We start from the raw sequence: 13,885 nt of genomic DNA, 5'->3' as shown, positions 1-13,885 counted from the left end.
GAGGGAGGGCAGTCTTGTCACCTACTGTCCCAAGGGGGTCCAGTAAATGGTAGGACCCCTCCTTCTTGGCCCTGAGTTCTCTCCCCTGGTTTTTACTTTGTCATCCAATCAGGAAATATTAAAATCTGTTTTAAGAGGCGCCTGGGTGGCTCAGTCAGTTAAGCATCCAACTCTTGGTTTTGGCTCAGATCATGATCTCACAGTTTGTGAGTTGGAGCCCCACGACGGGCTCTGTGCTGACAGCAAGGAGTCTGCTTGGGATTTCTCTCTCTCCCTCCCTGGCTTGCTCTCTCTCTCTCTCTGTCTCTGTCTCTGTCTCAATAAGTAAATAAACATACACAAAAAATTTTAAACGTGATTAAAATCTGTTTAAAAATGCTGTAAGCATTTTGACTTCATCTCTCAAAGGTCATGAGGCCTCTGCTGGGGCACAGATTTCCAGGGACCACTGGGCCACCTCCCAGGACCGAGACGGCCAATGGACTTCATTCCATATCCATGCGGCCACGGGCCCCCTGACTCACAGGGAGGGCCACGCTCACAACCAGGCCATCAGGGCCTGCAGGTTGGCCCAGACATTGGCTCATCTCCGGTCACGGGGGCAGGAGGGGAGCGGAAAGCATCATGCTGAGAACTGACTCCTCAGGGAAACGCCTTGTCCCCTTCTATGCTTCTCTGTCCTTGCCCGTCTTGTTCCGGGCTGTCACCCTCTGGTGGCTGATACATCATCCTTTCTGCGTTAACATCCGGGAGGCCTAGGATTCCGGGCTCGTGGGTGTTGTTCCTGGGCCCGCAACAACCTGGCCTGCTGTCTGCGTGACCTAGGACTTGGGACTCACTGGGGCAGGGCCGGACCGCATGGGACAAGGGCGGGAGATGGGGCGCTGGAGCGAGGGGAGGCACGTGCATGCCACACACCATTAGAGCCCTGAGTTCTGGTAGAACATGCTGGAGGCAGGGAAACGGTGCTTGGCATGAGGTATTTACAGAAGGGCGTGCTTGGGGTGCTTTGTAACGTGGCCGGGCCACATTGATCGTCTCGCAAGAGTCCTGAAGCAGCAGTGTGTGTTTCTGGGGAGGTGTGCCCTTTGCCGGGGGCCCGGAGCTGGTCTGTGCACCCCGATGCTGTCCAGGCAGCTTCCCCAAAGCCAGACTGGTTTTCCTCCCCAGGCTGACCCCCCACCCTCCTTTCTCCCTTCTCCCAGTAGGAAGAATCAGCAGAAAAAGAAACCTCTCCCTTGAAACATAAATACTCTAAGCATGGGGAGGGGGGGGGGCGTAACCAAGAATCACTCCCGAGTGTCCAGCAGGAAACAACGAACTGCTTTTCTCTGCTCTTCCCCCTCTTCCCCCATAATCGCTGTTTCACGAGGAAAATCTCTGGCTTGGACCATCCACCCGAGTGATGCCAAGGCCAGGGACAAGAGGGCTTGAGATCTTCTGCCCTCGTATCCTAGGCGAGAGGCTGATGATGTTGAGAAAAATCAGAACCAAGTTTTCACCTGCCAGTCAAGAGTGTCCCCTGTCTGGAAGAGAGAGTTTCCAAGGTGGTGAACTGAGCTCTCTGCGGACACATCACCACCGCGGCTGCCCGAGAACCCGTCTGAGAGATGAACGAGAGGCCGTCCGGCATAGCAGATAATAGGGCCAGGTAGCGAGGTTCAGACCCCAGCTCCCCCACCTTCTGGCTGGGTGACCTTGGGCACATGACTTCACCACCAACCTCCCGACTGTAGAGTGGGGATAATGACGCTGGTTGAGATGAACCGTGTGCACCTACTATGTGCCAGGCGCCTGTTCCTATTTTAAACTGGATGCCTTTAAACTAGCTCACCGAATCCTCATCGCCCTGTGAAGAAGCTCCTACTAGTGTTATCCTTACTGTAATAACAGTGCCTCCCAGCAAGGGGGTGTCTCAAGGATTAAGTGAATTAACGCGTGTCAGTTGCCCAGCACAGTGTCTGGGTCGGCCCTGGAATCGGGGAGGCAGAAGGTGCACAAATGAGAGAAGCAGCAGACCCAAAATCAGGGTGCTAAGGAAAGGAGAAAAGCCTGGGCCCGGCTCTCTCTGCGGGCTTTTGCAGACTGGATCTGATGGATGGCCAGTGTCACCCAAATTAGATCAAGTCTGAACATTTTTCCTGTCTACACGTATTGAGACACGGGGTACGGAGTTGTTTTTCATTCCTGGCTGGCCTTTATTGTATCCGATAGCCGTGGGGGCAGTGATGTTATAGCTGGGGCCGAGCCGCCGGTGCTGTGAACGGAAGGAGGCGGCCACATGAGTGGGCTTCTAATTGGCAACAATTAAGACTTCGTGCCATTGAATTACGTAGTTTGCAACCCTCTTGGCTGCTCCGTTTAAGTGGAATCTAAAAGAAGAGGGAAGTATGCGACTCTGCCTTTTCTACAGAGGATTTGAGTTTCCGCAAATCCTGCAACATACGAATCCACTTCTGTTGGGGTGGCTGTTAGTGGGGTGTCTCTTTTCACACCGGGCTGGTGATAGGCTGGCCAGGACGTCTGTCTGCCGGTGGACTGCCTTGTCTCCTTGCTGCGGGGGTCCCACGCGTGCTGCACGGCGGGGGCCCCACGCGTGCTGCACGGCGGGGGCGGGACTTGGCAGGGTGGAGGGGAGGAGGGTGTGCCTGTGGTTCACGGTTGGTGGCAGGGCTGGGGGGTGATGGAGGCCCCCGGTCAGAAGGGAAAGAAGTTCAAGGTGCCCGCATAATTTACTCAAGAGCCCACCTCTGGATTGTTGAACGAAGTGGAATTTTTTAACTCTGTGGGTTAGATGGAAGAGGGGGGTGGTCTCCATCACTCCATGGGGGAGAAACGCACAGAGCGTGGGCTCTGGGGCCGGACACACCTAAGCGTGAATCTAATCTCTGCCACTTATGAGCTGGGTGACCGCCGTGTCTTCAACCTCGGGTTCCTCCATGTAAAGAACAGATAATAATGCAACTTGGCAAGGTGGATCTCAGGATGAGATTAGGGACGCTGAGTAGATAAATGGGCCCGCCAAGTGGCAATCGTCATCACCCTCCTCATCATCGTGGTCATGGGTTGTCCGGTTCTAACGCTCATCCCCTGGGTCTTCAAGGCGTGTTTGTGCCTGGTATGCATTTGTAATGTGGGCACGTGAAATAAGAATGAGTCTCTTAAGCCAGCCGTGGGGGTGAGTGCCCTACACACCCCTCCTTTTACTGAGAGCTTCCATTTTAAGTGCCTTAACATGTATCAGTTCACTAACCACCCCCCCCCCCACCACCACCAAAACCACCCTACGGGGAAGCATTACTATAATCATCCCATTCTACAGACGAGAAAGCCATTCAAGTAGTTCTGGATGTGAATCGTTTAATGAAACCCTCAGACAGCCTGCCAACGTGGGTAGGTCTGCCGTCAGGAAGTGAATCTGAAACTGATTCATTGAGCCACAGAAGGGATGGGTGATTAGAAAAAAAATAAATAATAGAGGAAATGGAGCCTTGTTCCACCCAGGCCCCCTGGGCGGGGGGAGGACTCAGCAAACAGGCAGAGGTGGGGAGCCACCAGAGGGGGGGTGGCGACACCCTGACTTAGGGGAGAGTCACAGCCCACGTGTCCCCTGTACCCCTGCCGGGCCCCTTGCTGGTGCAGACGCGACACCCACTCCTGACTGCTCAGTCTGGCTCTTCCTCTCTCCAGGCAGCACTGGAGGTGGGACCTCAGCCTCCAAGCCATTGTCATGTTCTCATTTCTGCCACGTCAGTGGTAGATCAAGACAGGGGAAGTTGCCCAAAAGGAGGGAGAGGAAGGGGCGTCGATCTCGTTCTCTTGCTCCTGAAAACACGGCCTTAAATGGGAGTTTCGGTTTTTTTAACCTGAAGCCCCTGAACACATCCCTGTGGGATGTAATCACAGGACAGTCCCCTCCCCTTTCTCACATGGATTCAATGGGCATAGCTCTTCTCGAGACAACCTGTACTGCTTGTCTGGTCTCTCAGGAATGCGAAGTTCCCCAGCCAGTAACTGCACCGTCCAGTCGCAAGTGGTAGCCAAACCTTCCAACTTTAGGCAAAATGATTGCAGTTGTCCACCCTTAGCTCAGCTGTGTTGTGGTGAAAGCCTAAAGCCCTGCAAAGGGGTGCAGCTGGCCTCTTGTCTGCTTAGCTGCACTCCCCCCTCTTGCTGTGGGTTTTGGGGGTGGGGGCAGAAAGAGGGAGCAGGAGAGGTAGAATTCTTACCTGACTGGCATTCTTCATGACATGGCATAGACTCTCTGGGCTTGGGGGTGTTCAAGACTGGGTCTTTTTACCACTGTGCTGTCCTTGGGTTCTTCAGAGACACCCCCCCCCCCACACCCATCCCTAATGCCTTCTAACTTGTTCCCTTCATGTGGGTTTTGCACTCTCTCATGGTTCCATCCTCAGGCTCTTGGGAACCCAGTGATTTCCTCCCAGCTTCTCTCTGCCAAGGCTCCTTCACCCTTCCTGGCAGCCATCTTGGATGGGACCTAAGTCACTTCCATGCTGATGCTATGCTCTCAGGCTTGGCCCACTCATCTGTGGGAACACTCCTACATCCCTTGCCCCCAGCAGACTGGCAGTGCAAACCAGCCGCCGAGCAAAACTGACATCTCCTTCACTCCCTCCACCACAACAAGTAGCCAACATCTCTCTCCTTTTAGATTTTCTAGGCCAGACTCACACACCAGGCCACCGGACTCCCGGCATACACTGAATCCTCTCACTGAACTTGAGGTTAGGGGCAGGGATTTCCCACCCTTCTGCCCTCTGTGCGATAAGGTATTTTTAACAGCCAAGGGCACATCTGTAGCCCTTTCACACATTCTTCTTCACACATCTCCCGCGATCTTCAACTCAGTTAACAGTTTCACCATCAGTGTGGGTGAGTACTTTAAGAGTCATGAATCCAGGGACGCCTGGGTGGCTCACTTGGCTAGGCTTCCAACTCTTGATTTCGGCTCAGGTCATATCCCAGGGTCTTGGGATTGAGCCTTGCATTGGGCCCTGCACTGGGCATGGAGCCTGCTTAAGATTCTCTCTCTCTCTCTCTCTCTCTCTCTGCCCCTCATCCCCACTCACTTTCTCTCTCTGAAAGAAGGAATGAAAGAGAAAGAAAGAAGAAAAGAAAGGAAAAGGAAAGAAAAGAAAAGAAAAGAAAAGAAAAGAGAAAAGAAAAGAAAAGAGTCATGAATTCATTTCACCATTATTCCACTATAAGTTTCCTGGGGTGCCCTGCTCACAATTTTGGAATATGGTACCTACTATCTTAGAGATCTCCCTCTCCCTCCTCTCCCTCCTCTCCCTCTGTATATATTTAGATACATAGATTAGATAGATAGAAATATACATACATATATAAAATACTTATACATACTTACATAGTATAAGTATACTTATATAGTATATATGATTTTTTTTTAACCCAAGTATCATACTATACAATTTCTTGGATTTTTCGCCTTTATCACCTAATAATTAATCTTGGAGAGCTCTCCATATTGAACATACAGAGCTTCCTCATACTTAATAGCTACAGTTTGCATTCTATTATATGGTTGAATCCTAATTTATTTAACCAGCTACCCCCTCCCCCACAGTTGCTTGCTGTGCATGTAGTGCTGCGGAGATAGGTTTCCACGCACATCTGTGTATAGGATTGTGAATCTATCCATAGAGTACATTCCTGGAGGCAATAATTGCATTTTTAAGTTTCGTGGGTGTCCCCGAATAGAGCTGCAAATTCACTTTCACCAAGTATATATGAAAGTTCCTGTGTCTCACAACCTTGCTAGCCCTGGATATTCATTCATTCATTCATTCATTCATTCATTCTCCCTTTCTTTCGGTCTCTGTCTCTCTCTGTCTTTCTGGGGGTTTGCCAGTTATACTAGTGTATTTTTTTTTATTGAATGCTTGGTTTTTTTCATCAATTTCTGCTATTTTGTTTTCTTCCTTCTATTTGGAGAAGAGGTTTATTTGCATTTTTTCTATCTTCTTGAGATAGATAATTAGATAATTTACTTTCAGTTTTTCTTTTTTTCCAATACATACTTTTAAGGCTACAATTTTCCTTCTAGCCTAAGTTTGTTTTATGCCACAAGTTTTGATAAGGCATGTTTTTGTCATCATTCAGTTCAACAGACATAGAGAAAATCTTAAAATTAGAGGGGGAAAAAAAGGCACACTAGCTTCAAAATAAGTCTACGTATATTTTATTTATTTATTTTTTTTTGAAAAAATTTTTTTTCAACGTTTATTTATTTTTGGGACAGAGAGAGACAGAGCATGAACGGGGGAGGGGCAGAGAGAGAGGGAGACACAGAATCGGAAACAGGCTCCAGGCTCTGAGCCATCAGCCCAGAGCCTGACGCGGGGCTTGAACTCCCGGACCGCGAGATCGTGACCTGGCTGAAGTCGGACGCTTAACCGACTGCGCCACCCAGGCGCCCCAGTCTATGTATATTTTAAACCTACAATATAGTATTATTTTTCCTTTTTAGTCACTATTTATTTACATTTACCCACACAGTTACCCTCTTCATTCTTTCTTCTTCTTTCCTGTATTTCTATGCTTCAGTACCAGATCATTCTGCTTAAAGAATCTCTTGAGTATTTCTTTTGTTTTTTTTTTTCAACGTTTATTTATTTTTGGGACAGTGAGAGACAGAGCATGAACGGGGGAGGGGCAGAGAGAGAGGGAGACAGAATCAGAAACAGGGTCCAGGCTCTGAGCCATCAGCCCAGAGCCTGACGCAGGGCTCGAGCTCACGGACTGCAAGATCATGACCTGGCTGAAGTCGGACGCTTAACCGACTGCGCCACCCAGGCGCCCCTTGAGTATTTATTTTTATGCAACTTTGCTGATGACAGATTTCCTCAGTTTTCATTTTTATGAAAATATTGAAAAATGTTCAGTGTTGAAGGATATTTTTGTTGGGTATGAAATTCTAGGCTGATGATTGCTTTCTTAAAGCACTTTTGAAATGTCATGTTATGTCATGACTTTCATCATTCCTGTTTCTGGTGTCTCTTTTGTTTTGTCATAGTCTTGCCTCTTGATGTGTCTTGTAATTTTTGATTGAAGGCTACACATTTGAATGGAAAATTGTAGTAGTTCTTAATGGTGTTATCTCCCCCAAGCAGAATTTACTTTTGTTTTTGGCAGTCTGTTAGATCAGAGAAGATTGCCTACATCCAATCGTAAATTGAGCTGATTTTAAATAGGCTTAAATATTGCGGAAGCTGATTTCTTACTTGTTCACCTGCAAGTGTTTCTTCCTGAGCCCTGTGTTTGAAAGATTGGGCTGTTTATCAGACCTGCCCTTCTTGGTGAGCCCTGAACGCCTATTATTGACTCTGTAGCATTATGAGTCTGCTAGAGATCCTCATGGCCTTTTTCTCAGCCTCTCAGATCCACACTCCATATGAACTGGCCCACTCATCAAGTGGAAAGTTGTACAACATGTCAGGCTTACGTCAGTGTATTTCCTTTATCTTGTGGCTTTTTTCTGAACTAACCCCAGAATCATATGTCATTTTTTTCTAAAGATAACTCATTGCATTGAATTCATAGGTTAATTGAGGGAGAGTTAACATTTTTCTTACATTGTCTCCCTACCTGAAAACATGATACTTTATTTATCAGCCTTGTTTTATATTTATCAATAGTTTTAGTGTTGTCTTTATACAGCACTAGCACATAACTTATTAAGGTTACTGCCCTATAGTTTACCATTTTGTTGCTACATAGACAGCACTATATTTTCCAACTGTATTATAGCTGTTGTTTTGTTATGTTACTTATATGTCCACTTCTTTATTTCAATAATAGTATTATTTATAATGTTTTTTTTCAGCTGGTCTTGATGTAGGCATCCATGCCTACCGTCCTCCACTATTGATGATGATTATGCACCTCAAAAAGTCTCAAATCACCGATGTAAGACATTTTGCTTTATAAAGGAGGCTCAGATGTTTCCTGGAGCATCATCAATTGTACAGAAGACTTAGTCTTGAAAACCATGTTGATGTAGTGAGGATAGCAATCAGGGCTGAGCAGAGCCCAGGTGCCAATCTTCTTTTCTTCTTGGCAAAGATAGGGGAAGAGCTCTTAACTGGGGCACTTTGGAATTCTGTGTGTCCATATAAGGGGACCTTTGTTGTACGTCAGGTAGCAGGGGTAAAAATACCGTTGAAACCTTTTTTAAAAAGCCTGACAATACTTCTAAGAGTGCTAAAATGTTTCATATCCTTTAACCCAGAAATTCCACTTGCAGGAATATATCCTGAGAAAATACTTGCAGATGTCCACAGGTATTTAGCTATAAGGGTGTTTGCCTATTGTTGTTTACAATAAGGAACTTTTTTTTTTCTGAAACAGCCCAGTTGTTCCACAGTCGGGAAATGGTTGCATCAGTTTTGGTATATCCAAATCATAGGATATATATTCTGCAGCTGCTGAAAACAGTGCAGAAAATATTGATGATGTTAAGCAAAATGAAATCAGGCTATACTGTGGTACGTGCAGTATGCTCACATCTGTAATGCATGGAAACAATATATTTTGCATAGAATAATTCAACAAAGAAAGTCATATTAATGGTGCAGTTGCTATCATCACAGCTCATCAGTACCGCCTGATTAAACCGTCTCCCACTTGCCTTGGGGTCTGTGGCCATGCCTGAGGAGAAACATTATGGATATTTTGTAGGGCATCTTGTTGGACCTTCAGCAAAATCTTGGTCAGCAGTCTCCCCGGCTGGACTTTTTTTTTTTCTGGCAAAAGCAGTGGCCCTTGGTGTATGTTTGTGATGGCTCTTGGTTTCCTCTAGAAAGTAGTCCATCAGTAACCTCCTATCAGACACTGACCTCCATTGCAGGAGGTTTGGGCATGCAGTGTCACGGTGGCACAGAGTTGTGCCAGAGTTCTGCCTTCTCACTTCTACAGCCTGGACTCCCGGCAGGACAGACTGACTCTCGCTTTTGCTCTTAGCCGCAGGGCAGGGAGCACTCAAAATACAGACAGCATATTCCTTGGGTCCTGCTTTTGTCAAAGGACAGCGAATCCTTGCCTGGTAATATTCACTTCCTCCAACAGGCATTAGCATTGTGGGCAGGAAGAATTTGGTGGGTCCAGCATGGAAAACGGAGCACTCATCAGCGCCCAACCAGCAGCTTCGTGATCACTTGGTAGAGGGCAGTGTCTCTAACTAAGGCGAGATGGGTCCCAAGATGGGAGAGCAGGACAGTAGTGATGCGTAGACGTCTCAAGGCTTCAGGTGACTCACCTCCTTCTGATGCTGAGCCTCTAATGTGCTTGACACTTAAAAATTCAATACATATTTGCCAATATTATATTTATTATCTGTGCAGAAACACCACCCTGCCCACCACGAAGACACCTTTTACATCATCATGCAGAGCGCTTTTAGCTCCTGAGATGAGAAGAACCTAAAATCTTTCCAATCCAAATGCCTTCATTGATAGGGAGGCTGGAGAGGGTAGGGATTTGACAGAGTAGAAATGAAGGCAATTCTGCAGGTAGCAATTGCCACGATCAGAGGGCGATTGGAGAGCTGGATGGAGATGAGAAAGTCCGGGACATTTTGCGCTTTTTCAGGGAAAGATTTACCCTATTAAATCTGCCCTGTTGTTCACTTGTTTTGGGGTGTCAGGCAGTGGGACTTTCTGACCGTAGCACTGTACTGAGATGGCGTGAGGTGGCCCAGTCTTATTTGATTGCACTGCGATAAATCCTCACAACAATTCTTACGCAGCTTTCCCTGCTTTACAGATGAAGATACTGAGGTTCAGAGTGGTCATGTGACTTGCCCAGGGTGTGACATGGAAGAATTGGCATTGCAACTCAGATCTGCCTGATTGCAAAGCCCACGTGCCGTTCGCTCCCCAGCATAGCTGCAGATTCTAGGGATTAAACTGTGACCCTCAGTCCACCTGGAATTTATATCATACTTAGGCGGCGAGAAGAAGATGCCAATCAAATGAGTAACAAAGTTATTTTGGTAATTTGTGCTGTATCACAAATTACCTCAAAACCCAATGGTGTAAAACAACAACTACCATACTTTGCTCGTGATTTTGTGGGTCAGGAATTTGGGAAGTGCCCGGCCAGGCTGTCAATCAGAACACCTGTTTATGGCCTCCAAGGCAGTGGTTCTCAGCCAGAGGTAATTTTGCCTCCCCGGGGGCATTTCTGTCTATTACAGCGGGGGTGCATTGGCATCTGGTGCTAGAGGCCAGAGATGCTGCTGAACATCCTGCATCCCCAAATGTCAGTAGGGTTGAGGCTACACAGCCTCCTGCTCCACAGCTTGGTGATCGTGGGGGAGTTGGGCTTTGTACCTGGGGACTGGCTGTCCTCTGCACGGGCTCCCCAGACAACCAGGCAGAAACGGCATCTCCTGCTGTGACCCAGCCTCAGAAGTCACATGGGACACGTCCACGGCCTCTGTTGGTCAAAGTAGTCACAAACCTGCCTAGACTCAAGGGGAGGAGAGGTGTGTCGACCCCACTTCTCAATGGGAAGAGTGTCACAGAATTTGTGGTCACTTTTTAGCCACCATAGAACGTGATGGGGGTCAGCATGATGGGAAGCAGGCAGAGACACAGGACCACTGGGGGCTGTCCTCTGGTCACCAGCGCATTCTGCTGCCAAGTGGCCACTGAGTCACGTAGACCAGCTGAGAGTTGCAGCGGCTGGAACTGACTCAGAAGCCCTGTCAAGGACCCCACCCCCACCCCCACCCCAAACCCTTCATCAAGTGCTATGGGGCTTTCTCTGGGTTAGTGGGAAACAGACCAGGATTCTGCGTTGGACTTTTCTTCCATTTCTTTTCTCCTTCTCCCCAGGTAAACCCTGTCCACCACTCCCCCCACACTCCCAGTTCTCCACCTGGGCTGTCTCCCACTCCTGTCTAGAAGCTCACCTATCTCTGAGCACCCAAGTGCTTCATCGTTGGCTTGGGCAGGGAAATGTGGCATTAGTGATTTAATCTCCGCAAGACATTTCTCCCTAATTGCTAGTCACAGATGATAATTAGCGACTGTTAATTCCTGATAATTAACCACCAGACTCATAGAGGTAATGGCACCAGGGAAATCATCTTCAAAGGCTCCAAGCCACCATGCTTCTGGGCCCCAGCCTCCAAAGGATGACACTCGATTTGGGCATCTCTCGCCCGGAAATTAACTGGGACCCTGCATTTCTGTTTACATAGGGCAGTGATTGGACAACTGAGGACTCTAATCTTTTGGTTTTCTTCTCTGGGTATAGGTTTGTTTTGTTTTGTTTGTTTTTAGAAGCTTTGTCGAGCACAGAACAGTATAGAGAAAACCAAATACATCTAACCTTGTGACCTGGAAGTATCCACCATCAACATTTGGGTTCATTTCTTCCCAGTCTATGAATTTTTTTCGTAGTTGAGCTCAGGTCAAACATGTGGTTTTACACCCCCAGCTTTCTTCATTCAATATTATAACATCAGCGTCTCATCTGGTGTCAGCAGCTTGTATAAAAGGTCTGCCTCCCCCGTGAGAAAAACCAAATGGATGTTGTAGACAAGGGACAGGACTCATGAGAAGTAACCAAAGAAAAGCAAAGACCTGATCATTTGGGAACTAGGAATTCATTCCAGACCAGAGTGCCTTCAGGGGACTGCCGTCCCTGCCCCGCCCACTGAAGACATGGCTAGAAGATTGTCACACGGGAAAAAGAGTGGGAAGCAGTAAACTAAGATGTTCATGGTGGGAAATTGCAATTATTTTCACCTTCTGCCTTACGATTTTCCGTGCAGCACAGAGAAAAAAAAAACAACATTGGATCAACATTCAGAAGATTTCCGGTTCGCACTCTGTCCCTCCACGAACTGGCTGTGTGATCCCAGGTAAATCTCTCATACGGACCTTGATTTTCCTAAATGTGCTTTGAGGGAAGTGCATGTGTTAGTCTTCTCGCCCTAAAAGGTGGTTTTCGGAATCGGAAATGGTGGGTTAGAGTATGCGTCTCAATATGAGAAGATATGCCGGCTGACCCCCTAGAAGTAAACCCAGTAGGGGCAGGAGACAGCCGTGTGTATCACTTGGCTGTTTACAAAGACAATCTCCCAAAATCCTGTGTCACGTACATTTCTAGATTCCCCAGTGACCTGCTCTGGATGTGCCTCTTCACCCCAAACTTCTTGAACCCATTTATTTCTTCAGTAGGGAGATGATGTAGCCAGAGTGTAGACTTTGGAATCAGACCTAAATTGAAATCCGTACTCTGTCACCCACCTGTGACGTCCTGTAGGCTACGTAACCTGTCTGAGCCTCAGTTTCCCCATCCGTGAAATGGGGCTAATCCCACCTACTTACGGGATTGTCGTGAAATCCTGATGAGTTACTATACACAAGGCGCCTTTCCAGTCCTCAGCCAATGATATTATTTATTCGTAAGTAAATAATTTCATAACCGAAGCACCAAAATAACGGTGTAGGGAGTAAGATTACCACTTTTCGCTCTGTGCAGCGTTCCATAAATTTGTTACACACTCTGGAAGGGGACTTTTTCCCTTTGCCCCAGCTCATTGCAGGCTTTGAGTCTCCTAGGACAGAGCTGGGCTGGTGGGTCAACTTCAGCCTCTTTTATTTCCTGCTTATATAGCTTCAGATCCAATCTCCTCTCTACTTTCCTCTCCCCAAATCTCTAAGATCTAAATCTTTTTTTGTCTGTCAAGCTTACTGTTAAAATTGGCTATTCGGCTCCAGCCAGGCACTAGCTGTCGTGTTTCAGAAGCTCGGGTCTGTCTGCTTGTTAGCCCTTTGCTGTGTGATAATAATTCCTTACAAAGCGCTGTCATATCTCCTGCTGCATTTAATCCCCCAGCAAGTTCGTGGGGTGGGCAGGTTAGAGCTCAGCATTCTTCATGGAGGGGGGCAACGCTGTTCCCAGAGTGGGTGTCACGGAAACAGGCGCCATTTTGTGGAGGCAGAAGTTTGGAAAACATTGCAGTGAGCAAAACTAAACATGCTTTTCAGGCCCATAACATATTAGTGTGCAAGGTGACTCTTCAAGACCTAGATGCAGTGCTTCCCGTGCCCTTTTTGCCCCCCACCAGAGTCCTTTTTGCTAGAATATTGTTCCATGGAACCCACTTTGGAGAACACTCATAGAGGAAGCACAAGTTAGGTCTCGGAAGGAGGCGGGGTGAAGTTCAAATGCAGGCACCACCACTTGCTAGCTGAGCCATCTTGGGCAAGTTTCTTAACCTCTCTGATCCTCAGTTTGCTCGCCTGTAAAATGGGGATGGTAATAGAGCTGTACAGATTAAAGCGTTTTGCAGAATGCCTAACGATCATAAATATTCAATGCACTTTAGCTTTCGTTGTTATTCTCTTCCTCTGTGTTACATAGGAGAAAAAAAATAGCCCTCAGAAAGGTTACTGTTTCAACCCTACACAGCGAGTCAGTGACCAGGCTGGGTCCAGGTTTCCCAGCTCTCGCTTGCAACATCCGGGGCTGTTACTCTCACTGGGGATCTAATCCCTTTATTCTCCTCGCCTGCCCTTACATTTCTAGATGTACCTGCCAGCCACCCGCGGGGTAGCAATTCCATTCCCTCTGGCAGATTTTGGAGTTTTGCAAGCCTCACATGGGAGTACCCAGCAAATTGCTATGGAAGTCTTCGTTATTATCTGTCCCACGTCACCACCCCCGCCCGCCTGCCATTTCCCTAGGGCTCCTGCGGGCAGCCTACCTCCCCCCCCTGGGAACCCAGAGTTCCGGGTTCTGCCTGTTATGATCCTGCCCACCCCCCTTAGGTCACGGTCATGATGCTGCCGTTTCATACTTCTCCAGCCTGTGAACTCTGCGAACA

General features: G+C 47.7%; 1 protein-coding gene across 1 annotated transcript in view; it reads left to right on the top strand.

Annotated features, from left to right (window-relative positions):
- CACNG5 (calcium voltage-gated channel auxiliary subunit gamma 5) overlaps positions 1-13,885 on the top strand; it is a 41,931-nt gene that overhangs the window by 16,032 nt on the left and 12,014 nt on the right. Inside the window, exon 2 of the mRNA XM_086687807.1 lies at positions 11,825-11,914. The gene's annotated coding sequence lies outside the window, so the exon portion shown is untranslated. The remainder of the gene's footprint in view (positions 1-11,824; positions 11,915-13,885) is intronic.

The sequence above is a fragment of the Puma concolor genome, chromosome E1, assembly GCF_028749965.1.
Source record: "Puma concolor isolate L17-30 chromosome E1, mPumCon1.1.hap2, whole genome shotgun sequence".
Lineage (NCBI taxonomy): Eukaryota > Metazoa > Chordata > Mammalia > Carnivora > Felidae > Puma > Puma concolor.
This window is presented reverse-complemented; position numbering and strand designations above follow the sequence as displayed.